The 13,708-nt window shown below is 36.2% G+C and overlaps 1 pseudogene; it reads right to left on the bottom strand.

The window, feature by feature from the left end:
* Positions 1 to 9,444: 9,444 nt before the first annotated feature.
* LOC136335643 (heterogeneous nuclear ribonucleoprotein D-like pseudogene) lies at positions 9,445 to 13,146 on the bottom strand (annotated as a pseudogene).
* Between the last annotated feature and the right edge of the window lie 562 nt (positions 13,147 to 13,708).

The following is a 13,708-nucleotide window of genomic DNA, read 5'->3' on the forward strand; positions in this document are numbered from 1 at the left end:
GGGTATATTTTAGTGTGTGTGCATACATATATAAAATTATATACTTTGAATATACATAGAAATCTGTAATGAACTAATAAATATCTAGTTGTAATACAAATGTGTAAAATATCTTGTATTTCTATATTCCAGTAAATAACAACAGCTTAAAAATACAATTTTGTAAAAAGAGAAATACATCAGAGTAAGATATAGATAAATATTTAGAGTTAAAGTTGAATTTTATTATGTACAGAAACTTTATATAAAAACTATATATTCCTTTTGTTGGAAGACTTAAATAAAAATTTGAATAATTGGATGTATAGAATATATCCCTGCAATGTACTAGTTTTAATTACTACTAAATATACAAGTTCTAGAAATGCATATAAATTATTTCAATTTTAATAATTATACTGAAATTTGAACTTGGTGTTATAATTCTTCATAAAAAGTAAACTGGAAGAATGTTTATAAAATAATATGTAGGATTATTAAATAATAAAAAAATTTCTTTCCCCACCGACATTAGAAGTATTGTATAGTGTCAGTATATAAAATACTACACAATTTAGCAACATGTTAAACATTGAATGAAATAGAAGGTCAAGGTCTGACATATCAATAATTATACACCAACTCTTGTTATATACTAACATAAACCTTCCATGGGATAAATTTAAAACAATTATCATATAAAATTATGTAAGAATGTTTGGAAGGAACAGTTGTGGAAAATGTTATTTCTCTCTTACTCTCTTAATTTAAAATACACGTCAGGTGCATTAAATAATAGTTAAAATGACAATTTAAAAAATTAGGAATGGAGTAGAATAATTAAAAGTTCTGTGATGCAATAACTTTTTTTCAGAATTAATAGGGGAAATTATGATGAAATATGTGTGCATATTGATCTCTGGGAAAGAATAGAAATAAAACCTAAACAAAATGATAATATTGTTATATGTTATAGATATTTTTCTCAATATGATATAATAATGTATATTCAGATGCATAAGAAAGATTCAAGGTTCCAAATAAATTAGTGGACAAACAATATGGTATTTTGTAAAGTGGAAATAATTTTTTTTTTAATTAAGTGATAGGTGGGGAGGCCGAGACTGACTCTTACATGTGGCTCAACCACCCAGCAAGCCCCCTACCTGGTGATGCTCTGCCTGTCTGGGTTGCTGCTCTCCTGGGTGGCAACTGAGCTATTTTAGTGCCTGAGGCAAGGCCATGGAGCCATCCTCAGCACCTGGGGCCAACTTTGCTCCAATGGAGCCTTGGATGCAGGAGGGGAAGAGAGAGAGACACGCGCACACTGAGCAAGAGGGAAAGGGGGAGGGGTGGAGAAGCAGATAGTTGTTTCTCCTTTGTGCCCTGACCAGGAATCAAACCCATGACTTCCATATGCTGGGTCGCTGCTCCAACAGTAAGCCAAGCAGCCAAGGCTATAAACTTGTTAAATGAGGTAAATATTGGCATCTCTAATTATCCAAGAAATATAAAATCTTAAGATATTGCTTTAAACAGTTAAATTAACAAGCAAAAACTAAAATATACAATTCTAGAATACTGCAGAGATGTTGCCATATTCATTCATTACTGCTAACTTAGTAATTTAGCAGAGACTTTCTTAAAATCAATATGGCAGAAAAATTAAGTTGCCTTAGACTCAAATGTTAAATTTTCTTTTTTAAAATAATTTTTTTACATGAGAAGCAGGGAGGCAGAGAGACAGACTCCTGTATATATCCTGACCAGGATCTACCTGGCAAACTCCCATGGGGTAATACTCTGTACATCTAGGGCCATTGCTTGGCAACTGAGCTATTATAGCACCTGAGGCAAGGCCATGGAGCCATCCTCAACACCCAGAGCCAACTTGCTCCAACTGAGCCATGGCTGTGGGAGGAGAAGAAAGAGGTAGAGAGAGAGAAGGTAGAAAAAAAGGGGTGAAGAGGCAGATGGCCATTTCTCCTGTATGCCCTGACTAGAAATTGAACCTAGGACATCCACACACCAGGCTGATGCTCTACCACTGAGCCAAATGGTGAAGGCCAATACTAAAATTTCATTCCTAATTCTATCCCAAATAAAGGCAGTTTCCTTGTAGAAGACAATAATATTGGGTAAAATAGAAGGCAGCAAGAAATTAAGAAGATCAAATATAAAATGATTACTGTATTTTTCACTCCATAAGACACAATTTTCCCCCCCAAAAGTGTAGGGGAAAATGCCGGTGCATCTTATGGAATAAAAAATACAGTATTTTATTAAATATTTTAACACACCATTTGGTTCAGACTATTTTTTTCTTATTTTTCTTCTTAAGACCTAGGTGTGTCTTATGGTCAGATGCGTCTTATGGAGCAAAAAATATGGTAACTCCATAAAAGAAGCCTTTAGCATGGAGCAAGCATGGCTGTTGAAGACAGAACACTGTGGACATCACTCATTCATGGAGTTGCCAGGACTCAAAGGCAAGAAACACACACAAACAGAAGCCAAAATATCCTCAAATATGTTCACTATAGCTTTAATAATCATTGCAAATTATGAATTAAAGTATTCAATACTAAAATATTTTACTAAATTGTAGTATAATCAAATAGAATGTGCAAAAATGCAATATATGTATATATGCTTGTGTATATATATCCATTACTATAAACATGAAGAAAATGTAGAAAAACTAAAATGTTCATGACATACCCTACGTGTAAAACAGTATAAAATACATTTAATTAATGTTGCAAATATATAAACATTTTGTATCACCAATTATTGACAGTGGATAGTAATAAGTTAATTGTATAAACTAATCAACATTAATTCATTGGCTTGCTAATATGTTCAAATTACGAGATAATAAATTCTTTGACCCAGAACTCTGCTTTTCTGCTTACCTAAATTATCTGCTAAATACTAGCCTTTATATCCTGAATATACACAAAAGTAATGTGTTGACTTAAACTGAACAAAAAATTTAAAAAAATAATGATTAACCTGAAAATTATAATAACAATTTTGGGTATTAAACTAAGTGGTGTGTATTTTAATCAGTGGGTTTTTCTCTATACTCAAATGTTATACCTGAATATTAGTGCTTTGAATCCAAATACAGTACAAGTCTATTTTCATTAAGATGATAGTGAATTTTAAAGAAGTTAGAAACATGATTTCTTAACTGCCAAATAATCCCATTGATCCATTTATTTACCCATTCTTACTGTAAATATTTCTTGAGTCTCTAGTATGTGAAACTGCCTCTGCCATTAGTGAGCTTCCACTTCAGAGAAGAAAGGTGGGTGCCACAGACTCATTGGTGCCTGCCAGAGATTCTGGGAACCATTCTGCTGGTTTGGTGTGCCTATCCCCACTGCCACACTAGAACTCTGCTGTAGTGACCCCATCTATAACTTTGCCTAAAGTTTTCCTCTGGGGATACTGGAGTCCTTTTGCCTGGAGATGCCCAGGAATGAAGCTTCTGCCTCTCTATTGTCTCGAGGCAGTTTTTGTGCCAAGGCTGACTGATGCTGTGTGTTAAACTGTGAGAACCTTACTTCAAGGCATGATATACTCTGTGGGACAATTTGTGTTTCAAAGGTCTCCTGTGTGATGAGGCTGAAGTTAAACTTCACCCTGACTACACCTTTGCTTAACTTCCTTTCCTTCCCTGTCCTGTTCCCTCACTCCCATCCAGGTTTCTTCTGAGAGCCCCCTCTTAATAAGATACTTGTCTTGTGAATCCCATGTCAGGCTCTGCTTATAGAGAATCCAATCTATGATAATGATTAAACAATTAATTACAATTATGTATTATATGTGGAATGAATATTGAAAAGTTAGAAAGCTCTGGATACACAATGTAGGAGTTTTATCTTAGATTAGAGAATCAGGGTTTTTTTTCCCTGAGGAAAGAACATTTAAATTGAGACCTCCATCTTTTATCTATCCTGTTTTATAATAGCATGGCATGCACTTGTGAAGTGTTTGCAATGGCCGAGATCTGTATTCTTTGATCATGAACACCAAGAAAATAATCGGCCCCTCTCATGATTGAGCCCCTTTTCTCTTTAGCTTCAAACTATAAACACCTGGTCATTGACAAAAGTGAAACCATCACACAGAGTGACAAGTTAGTCATGATACTCATCTGCACATTAAGAATTGTCTTAGTAAACATCCGTGAGACTCGACTGTTGAGCATGACATCAACCTGTACGTGTATACACATGTACATGTAATTCTCCAGATGTGCATGTTTATATTAGCATGCTCATTTTGGTAATGAAACCTGGCCAGTAGAATTTGGGTGGTAACCAAAATGATACTATATTTAGAGCAGTTCTATTATGGGCCATATTTCTGTAAACCACATTTTTGAGTTAAAATTCATATTGTAAAACAGAGAGGTAGACTCTTTGTTTCTCATTTATATAATGTATGTCCTATTTAAGTCACAGATGTTAAGTGGAAGTGCACCAGTCATTATGATCTTGGAGGAGAGAGGCGGTACAACTTTAAAGAAAAAAGCCACCTGTACAGCAGTTACAACGACAAGGAATAAGAAGGTAAGCAATTCTAATTATTTTAATTATTTATGTACCAAATACTAGAAAGCACAATTATGTATAATTTTTAGTGTTTAATTTCATGTCTCAAACACATTAAATGTTATTGATCAAAGTTAAATAATAATAAAGCCAATGATTCCTGTCTTTCAATGTTTGTAAGACAAAGTCAATTTAACAAATGTAATTATATTTGAAATAATTCTGTATAAGGTATATAATATAGTTTATCTATTAAAAGACATTTATTTAAAAAAATTTATGTCTGTAAAGAAAAATAGTTAAAAATATCAAAAGACTTACTAAAGCTAGTATAGGGACACTATGACCATTGTAAGGATCACAGATATATTGAAGTTCTCATATTCAAACATTATTATTACTTTTTTTTTTTGTATTTTTCTGAAGTTGGAAACGGGGAGAGACAGTCAAACAGACTCCCGCATGAGCCCCACCGGGATCCACCCAGCACGCCCACCAGGGGTGACAATCTGCCCACCAGGGGGCAATGCTCTGCCCACCAGGGGGCAATGCTCTGCCCCTCCGGGGCGTCGCTCTGCCATGACCAGAGCCACTCTAGCGCCTGGGGCAGAGGCCAAGGGGCCATCCCTAGCGCCCGGGCCATCTTTTGCTCCAATGGGGCCTTGGCTGCGGGAGGGGAAGAGAGAGACAGAGAGGAAGGAGGGGGATGGAGAAGCAAATGGGCGCTTCTCCTATGTGCCCTGGCCGGGAATCGAACCCAGGTCCCCCGCACGCCAGGCCAATGCTCTACCGCTGAGCCAACCGGCCAGGGCCTCAAACATTATTTTAAACAGTAGAATTTATAACATTTTAGGAAATAAGTAAAACATTTTCAATATTAATCTAAGACATATTCAGCATCCAAATATGTGATGTTTTCAAGATATTTGGAAAAAGTTATTTAAATATTAATAGTTTTGTTGGTATAATTATACCATAATCTTTCATTGAAGGTTTTATAGACTTTTGAATTTTATAAGTATACTAGAAAAATAATAGTCTATTATATGGCAGAATTAGAAACATTTTTTTACCTTTGATAGAGGATTAAAGAAGATGTGATACTTATATACAATGGAATACTACTCAGACATGAGAAATGATGATATATTACCATTTATGACAATATACTCACTGAAATAAGTAAACCAGAAAAAGCTAAAAACTGTATGATTTCACACACAGGTGAGATATAAAACTGATACTCATATACTGAAGTAAAAGTGAAGTGGTTTCTAGGGCAAGGGGGTTGTGGAGAGGAGAGCAGGGGGAGGGGAGTAAAGAGGGACAAATATATAGTGACGGAAAATAATTTGACTTTGGGTAATGGATACATAATGTAATAACAGTTCAAATGCTATAGAAATGTTTACTTGAAACCAATGTGCTCTTATCAATGTTACCCCATTACATTTCATTTTTCTAAATAAAAACAATTTTTATAATATTTTCCTTTTTTGGGACTTAACAGTCTATAAAATTTATATCATTATTATTAAGAGCAAAAATCATAATAAAAATATATTCCAGGCCATGGTCACACAGCTCAGTTAGAGCATCATCTAATATGCCAAGGTTGTAGGATTAATCCCTGGTCAAGAATCAACCAATGAATGCATAAATAAGTGTAACAACAAAATCGATGTTTTTCTCTTTCTCCCTTCCTCTTTCTCTCTAAAATCAATAATAATAATAATAATAATAATAATAATGCATTTAAAAATATTTACAAGAGAAAATAAGGGCAGGAAAATACTTGCACTAAATAATGATTTAAATGCCATTGTAAGTGGAAATTATGGTAGGTGTTAAATATGCAATTATTCTACTAAACCTTTTTATTTATTTTTTCTTTTTAAAATCAGCTCTGCTTAAAGCTCTGTTATCCTTCAACAAATTGTAAAACGGAAGGGCTCTTGGGCCAACAGTTCTTTGAAGGGAATAGATTAACCCAATGTTGAACTTAGACCTGCAGTAAATTAATCAGAGTTTATGCGTTTTTATTTAGGACATGATCATTCTGAAGATTGGAATTGCTTATATGGAATGGTATATTAAAGTCAGGATCTAGGCAAGAAAGTAGTGAGTTACATGCAAAACATAAATGCCAAGCACAGTTAATAACGTAAAAAATTCAGAATGTAAGTTTAGGTTAAATGTAGACATGTAGCTGAGACAGCTATATTATTAATATTATATTATCATCTGATGAGTAAATCAGGTGATTCTTATCAATTGAGAAACTTTTTGTCCAAGAAACTAATAAATGATCAAAGCAGGCATTCAATATAGTTGAGGAAATGGGGCTGTATAAAATTAATGAATGTAATTTTAAAATATAAGTGTATGATATTGTTATAGACAATAATGTACTCAGTTTTATAGCATCGCTAGTTAGAAAAGAAATCTATAAATTCAAATTTTCATGTGTAGTACAGTGATCCCTTGTCTATTGCAAGTGTTAGGTTCCAGAACCTCCCACAATAGGTGAAAATCCGCAAAGTAGAAACTTTATACTTATTTTATTATTTATATATATTTTAAGGCTTTATAAACCCTCCCTACACTCTTATAAACACTTCTTATGCTCTTAAACACTTTCTATGCTTTTAAACCTACATAATTTTAACAACATATAAAATTCTATACAGGTACCAATAAATACTAATACATTTTAAGTAATATTTTTATATTTTTATAATTTTCAATTTTTAGGTGAAAAATGCTTATTTTACCACAAAAATAATTAAATAATAAGTATATAAAAATACATAAATACTGCAAAATCCTATGATATAGCAAAAAATCCATGATACAAAATTAAGTATATACAATTGAAAAATCCATGATACAGTGAGATCGTGAAAAGTGAACCACAATATGGTGAGGGATGACTGTATTTAATATTTTCCAAATAGCATAAATATGTAGCATCACCCCAGCTTAAGAAATAAAACAGTCCCCCCCCCCCGCCCTTTGAAGCGTAGTGTGTTCTCTTCCTTGAGATCAAGTTCTCATTTCATGCTGAGATTACTATTGTCTTGAAATTTGTGCTTAAATAGCCTCTCACTTTTCTTTTATGGGCTTATGATATATTATATGTGTACTCCATCATATGAGTGTGCCAGAAATTATTCATTCTCTTGCCTATAGGTATTTAGATTGTTTATAGTTTTCCATTATTTTGAAATGTGTTGTTTATATTCAGTTATATTTTTTAGAATTTTAGATAAAATTTTATGTGTAAAATTGTTCTTTAATTTTGTAATAGGACTTAATTTTGTATTAAGGAGATGCAACCTCAGAATGAATTTGAGAATCTTTTTGCTTTTCCCATTTGTATAAGATTAAAATTATCTGTCTTTTAAGTGTTAGGTAAAACTTCCCTATGATATTATATGTGACTTTTTTTCTTTTTCTTTTTTTTAAAGTTAAAAGGGGGGAGATAGAGAGACAGACTGCCATATGCACCCCGACCAGGATCCATCCAGCAACCCCTGTCTAGAGCCAATGCTCTGTCCCTCTGAGGCCAAGCTTGCACTGAGCTTTTTTTAGTGCTTGAGGCCAAGGCTCCACAGAGCCATCCTCAGCAGCTGGGGCCAACATGCTCAAATCAATTGAACCACCAATTGTGGCAGGAGAAGAGAGAGAGAGAAAGAAGAGGAAGAGGGAAGGGAGGCAAAGCAGATGGTCACTTCTCCTGTATATCCTGACTGGGAATTGAACCCAGGACTTTCACATGCTGGGTTGATGTTCTACCACTAAGCCAACTAGCCAGGGTCATGTGTGTCTTTCTTTGTAGAAAAACTTTGAATTACAAATTATTTTCTTTTAGTTTATAGAACTTTTAAGATTTTATTTCAGATCAAATATGGTAACATAATTTAGCAATCTATTTTTGCATATTTTTAGATATATTGACATAGTTATTCAGTCATTTATTATGTAAAAATCTCTAGTGCATAGGTAATTATACATATTTATTCCTAATATTATTTGTTACCTTTTGTTTTATTCTTCTTGGTCTGCCTTGCTAGAGGATTCTCAATATTGGTAGCGAAGTATTTATATAGGACCAATTTTTTACTTTATTTAACCTCTATTGTATTTATTTTATATTAATCTGTGACATTAGTTTTACTAATTTCCTATTTCTGCTTTCCTTAGGTATTTTATGGTATTCTTTTACAAATTCCTTATTGTAGATACTTAGTTTATCAACTTCAGCCATACATATAGGGTTGTATAATAAATTTTATTTCTTGTTATGGATTTTTCAATTTATTCTTACAGTCATTCTTTTTTTTCACATTAGGAAGCATTTATTTATTGATTTGATAATTAACATGAAATCATACAAATAAAATTTGTATAAACACAAATCCACACTGAATCATAGCAGAGATAGCAAAAAAACAAGTTAAAAACAAAGAAAAGTAATTGGTGGCTATATGCAGTTGGACACAGTTGTGTCTTATACATGAGAAAGTATTTTACAAAATAATTATCTTAGAGCAACAAAGACCAATCTTCAGTGTCATCCTGCAACATTGGTTACTTCAGCAATCTCTTCCTGTTTTCTCCAACGTCCTCCATTAGTATGGCTAATAGTTGTTTTGGTGATTGCCACACTCTGGAGATGCCTTGCTGTAAGCACCGTGCTGGCCACTGTAGTCAGCATATCCCTATCCCTATCCATAGTTCCCATTGTTATACCCGGTAGAATCAGAGCTGCCACAGCTACTATACTTTTGATCACCACCATGGGCACTATTGTAATCTCCATATCCTTGATCACAATAGTTATTAAACCTTTAGTTCCAGTTTTGGCCCTAACCTCTGCATGACCCCTAATACCATCTCATCCACCAGTAGCAGCCCCCCTTCCTTCCTTTTGTTGTTGCTGCTGCGGCCTATATACCTCTCTGAGTGGGACAGCTTTGAGGGCACACTCCCCAGAACCAACTGGATGATAATCTACTTCCTAACAGTTTTTTCTACTGGCTCATCTCTTTATGTGATGAAATAAAAACCTCTTCTTCCATTTGTTTTTGTATCAATGAGAAGTTCAATATTTTCAGTGTCTTCAAAGGTTCCACAATATTTTAAAATTTGTTCTGTAGAAGTATCTGAGCTCAATTCATCCACAAAATTGAGCTTTTCTTCCCATTCAAAGCTTTGGTCTTTTTTGTGTCTATCAATTTGCCATCCAGTTTGGATTCCTTCAATTCCACAATGTTGTTAACACTGAATGTATCTTTGAAAACTATAAATCCAAATCCTCTTGATCTTCTGGTGACTGCATCTATTTTAATTGTGCAGTCTACAACTTCCCCAAATTGAGGCAAATACCCTTGCTTGCATCCCAGCTTGAGCCTCCAATAAACATTTTACCATCATCCTGCTGGTTCTTGCTTGCATTGATCTTGGATCCCTCTCTGAGTAACTTTATGTTGTACTTGTTTGGTCCTCCATGGTGGTGGAGTTGTTGGCATGGGGCAGTTCAAGTCCTAGAACATCAAGGGCAGAGCGTTGTATGGAGGTCTATAGTCATTCATTTTTGCTTTACATATTTTTAATTTTTTTTAATTTTTTGTTTACAGCTTACATGCATTAGTTTTAGGTAATAAAATAATTAGATATTATATAACTTATTAAGTGATCATCCTGATAAGTCTTGTACCCATCTGACACCATCCATGGTTATTAGAATATTGACTATATTCCCTGTGTTGTACTTTACGTCCTTCCTTCTGACTATTCTGCAACAACAAATTTGTGCTTCTTAATCCTTCTAACTTTTTCACCCACCCGTGCATCTCCCTCCCATCTGACAACCATCAAAATGTTCTCTGTATTTATGATTCTGTTCCTGATCTGCTTGCTTTTTTATTTTTACATTCAATTGTCAATAGATATGTATTTATTGCCAATTTATTGTTCATATTTTTTATCTTTTCTTTCTTCTTCTTCTTAAAGAAGACCCTTTAACATTTCATATAATACTGGTTTGGTAATGATAAACTACTTTAGCTTTTTCTTGTTTGGGAAGCTCTTATATGTTTTGTTGGGTAGAGTAATCTTGGTTGTACATCTTGACTTTTTGAATATTTCTTGCCACTACCTTCTGGCCTGCAAAGTTTCTGTTGAGAAACCAGCTGACAGTTTTATGGGAGCTCTCTTGTATTCCTTATATTCTAAATCACTGATTTGTTTCTCAGCTTGATGTATTCTACTATTGATTCCCTACAAATTTTTCTTCATTTCAGTCAGTGTCTCTGTCATTTCTGACCTTTTTATAGTTTTATGTCTTTTTTTTTGCTTATTATTTCATTGTTAAAGTTCTCATTAAGTTCCTTAAGCATCCTTATAACCACTGTTTTAAACTCTATAACTAGTAGTTTGTTTGCCTCCATTTCATTTAGTTCTTTTTCTGGAGATTTCTCCTGTTGTTTTATTTGGGACATGTTTCTTTGTCTCTATTCTTTTAGCTGCTTCCCTGTGTTTGTTTATATGTATTAGGTAGGACTTCTAAGTCTCCAATGCTTGGTAGAGTGGACTTGTATAGTAGGTATCCTGTAGGGCCTACTGGCACAGTCTCCTGTCACCTGAGCAGGGCATTCCAGTTGCACCCCTGTGTGGGCTGTGTGCACTATAGTTGAGCTTTGTTTGGTGTAGGCATCACTGAGAGGGATCTCAGGCTGATCAGCTTTGAGGACTGGCTATGACTACAGTGGAGGACCTGCTATGCAGGAGACGACCTAATGAGTAGGACTTGTTTCAGTGGGGCTTAGGTGCTCACCGAGTTCACCCCTTGAATCTGTTGCTCATGGAGGTGGTAGAGCTATACTCTGGCATGGTCTGAAGCTGTCCACCAGGTGCATTGGCTTTGGGACATCTCAGGAGATGCAAAGCCAGCCAATAGCTATGCTCTGTCTTAGGCCACTGGGCACAAGCTACATCATGATGTGTAAGTGGCTGCTACTCGTGCTGGGTTTGGAGGTGCCCAGGAGCGGCCAAGCTGTCCACCAAGGCCAGCTGTCACTAGTGTGTGGCCTGGGGCCACTTAGCAAGATGCATGGGGTACACAGAGGCCAGATGCTGCTTGTTTGAGAGATTTTAAGAAAGTCTGAAACAAAAGACAAGAGGAGTTCTTTGTATGGAAAAGCCACTGAAACAGCTTGGCTGTATCCACTCCTTGGATGGGGCAGGGTATCAGGGAATCACCATGGTGAGGGGAACAATGTGAGCCAGGTAGATGGAAACTCAGCTATGGTGCCTGCCTGCTAGCTCTTTTGGGAGAGTGGCCTGGTTTTAGAAAAGAAACAATGGCCTCTGCCAGCACTTTTGTCTGACAGAAAGCTGCCCCCACCCATGTCTTGTCCTGATGCCAATAATCCAGTCCCCACACCCCTTGTCCCTGGTTCCTTTCAAAGGAGTGAGCCCAAGAATGTACAAGAGTGGGCCCTTTAAGAGGAGCTGTGTGAGACTCCTGCAGCTCTCTTCTCATTCAGCCACAATCACCACAGGTTTTTACATCTAAAAGTTATGAGAACTTCTCTTCTGGCACTGGAACCCTGGGCTGTGGGCCTGATGTTGGACTGGGACCCCAAACTCCTCAGGAGGTACCACTGTAGCCAAGTGTTGGGCAATGAGTTTGTAAAATATGATTTTGAAGTTTGCTCACTTTTGCTGTTAAAAAAGGCCACTGCCCAGGTGAAACTGCTAATTACCTTCCTGCTTGGGAAGAGGCTTTGTTATGCTAATGTGTGCACGAGGAGGGGTTTTCACACCAAAATGTTTAAGAAGAAGAAGGAGGTCATTTTTTTTGGAGAGTGAGAGAAGAAAGAAGCCAAGAGAGCAGATTGCTGAAAGAGGAGCCAGTTTTGAAGAGCAAGAAGCCATGTTGGCAGATGGGAACTAGAAGGGCGAGGGACTTTGTGAGCTCTGCTGAGACTGGTGGGGGCCTTTGATTCTAGGGAAAACCAGAAAAGATTCTCCTGGTTGTGGAACCGGAGAATGTATGAGTGGGTTTTGGAGCCCTCTGTGTGTTTGTATTTACTCACTGGCTGGTTGCATGGCTAGAATAAAGGAATGGCCCATCAGTTTTTGGCTCAGCAGTTTCTTTACTGTCTGTCCAAATCTAATGTGAACCTGCACCTGCATGGCTGTGACGGCTGCAGCTACTGGCTATATACCAAGATATCCCTCATAATTTTTATCTGCCACACATGGGTGTGGAACCAGCTCCTTCTATGACCTTATACCTCCTGTCAGTCTCAGTGTGGCTTCTTCTTTAATTCACTAGTACAGTGGTACCTTGAGATACAAGCAGACCTACATATAAATTTTTTTAAGATATGAGCTGCGACTCGGTCTGAATTTTTGTTTGAGATCTGAGCATAATTCTGAGATATGAGTAGTGATTTGGAAAGCTGCTGCTAGCTGGCGCATTGGCGCATGGGTCCAATATCAGCAGCACAACACTAGTATCCCATTCTCTCTCACGTGTTACCCACAGAATCAAGTCAAATCTCGTGTGCTGTACTTGTTCTTGCATCATTTTTGCATATTTTACTAACTTTTATGTGGCTATCATGGGGCTGAAGAAAGTGAGTGTAAAGGACAGTGGTGAGAAGAGGAAGAAAATGATGTTGATGGAGGTAAAACAGGAAATACTAGAAAAACATGAGTGTGATGTACCAGTGATTGAACTGGCAAGGCTGTATGATCGCAATACATCTACAATTTGTACCATCCTTAAACAAAAGGATGCCATCAAAAGTGCAAATCCAGTGAAAGAAACTACAGTTCAGTCCCAATTAAGGACAAATGTCCATGAATAAATGGAGAAGCTTCTGCTGGTTTGGGTGAAAGAGAAAGAGCTGGCAGGAGGTACAGTGACGGAGACTGTAATGTGCAAAAAGGCACGTATTATTTATGGCGACTTGAAGAAGAAAGAACCATCAACCTGAAAAGAGGCAGCAGAAGATACGTTTAAGGCAAGTCACAACTAGTTTGAAAACTTCAAGAAGAGATCTGGCATCCACTCATTGGTGAGGCATGGTGAAGCTGCGAGTGCTGACGATAAGGCAGCTGAGGAGTACATCGCACATTTTGCTATG

The sequence above is a fragment of the Saccopteryx bilineata genome, chromosome 4 (assembly GCF_036850765.1).
Source record: "Saccopteryx bilineata isolate mSacBil1 chromosome 4, mSacBil1_pri_phased_curated, whole genome shotgun sequence".
NCBI classification, from domain to species: Eukaryota; Metazoa; Chordata; class Mammalia; order Chiroptera; family Emballonuridae; genus Saccopteryx; species Saccopteryx bilineata.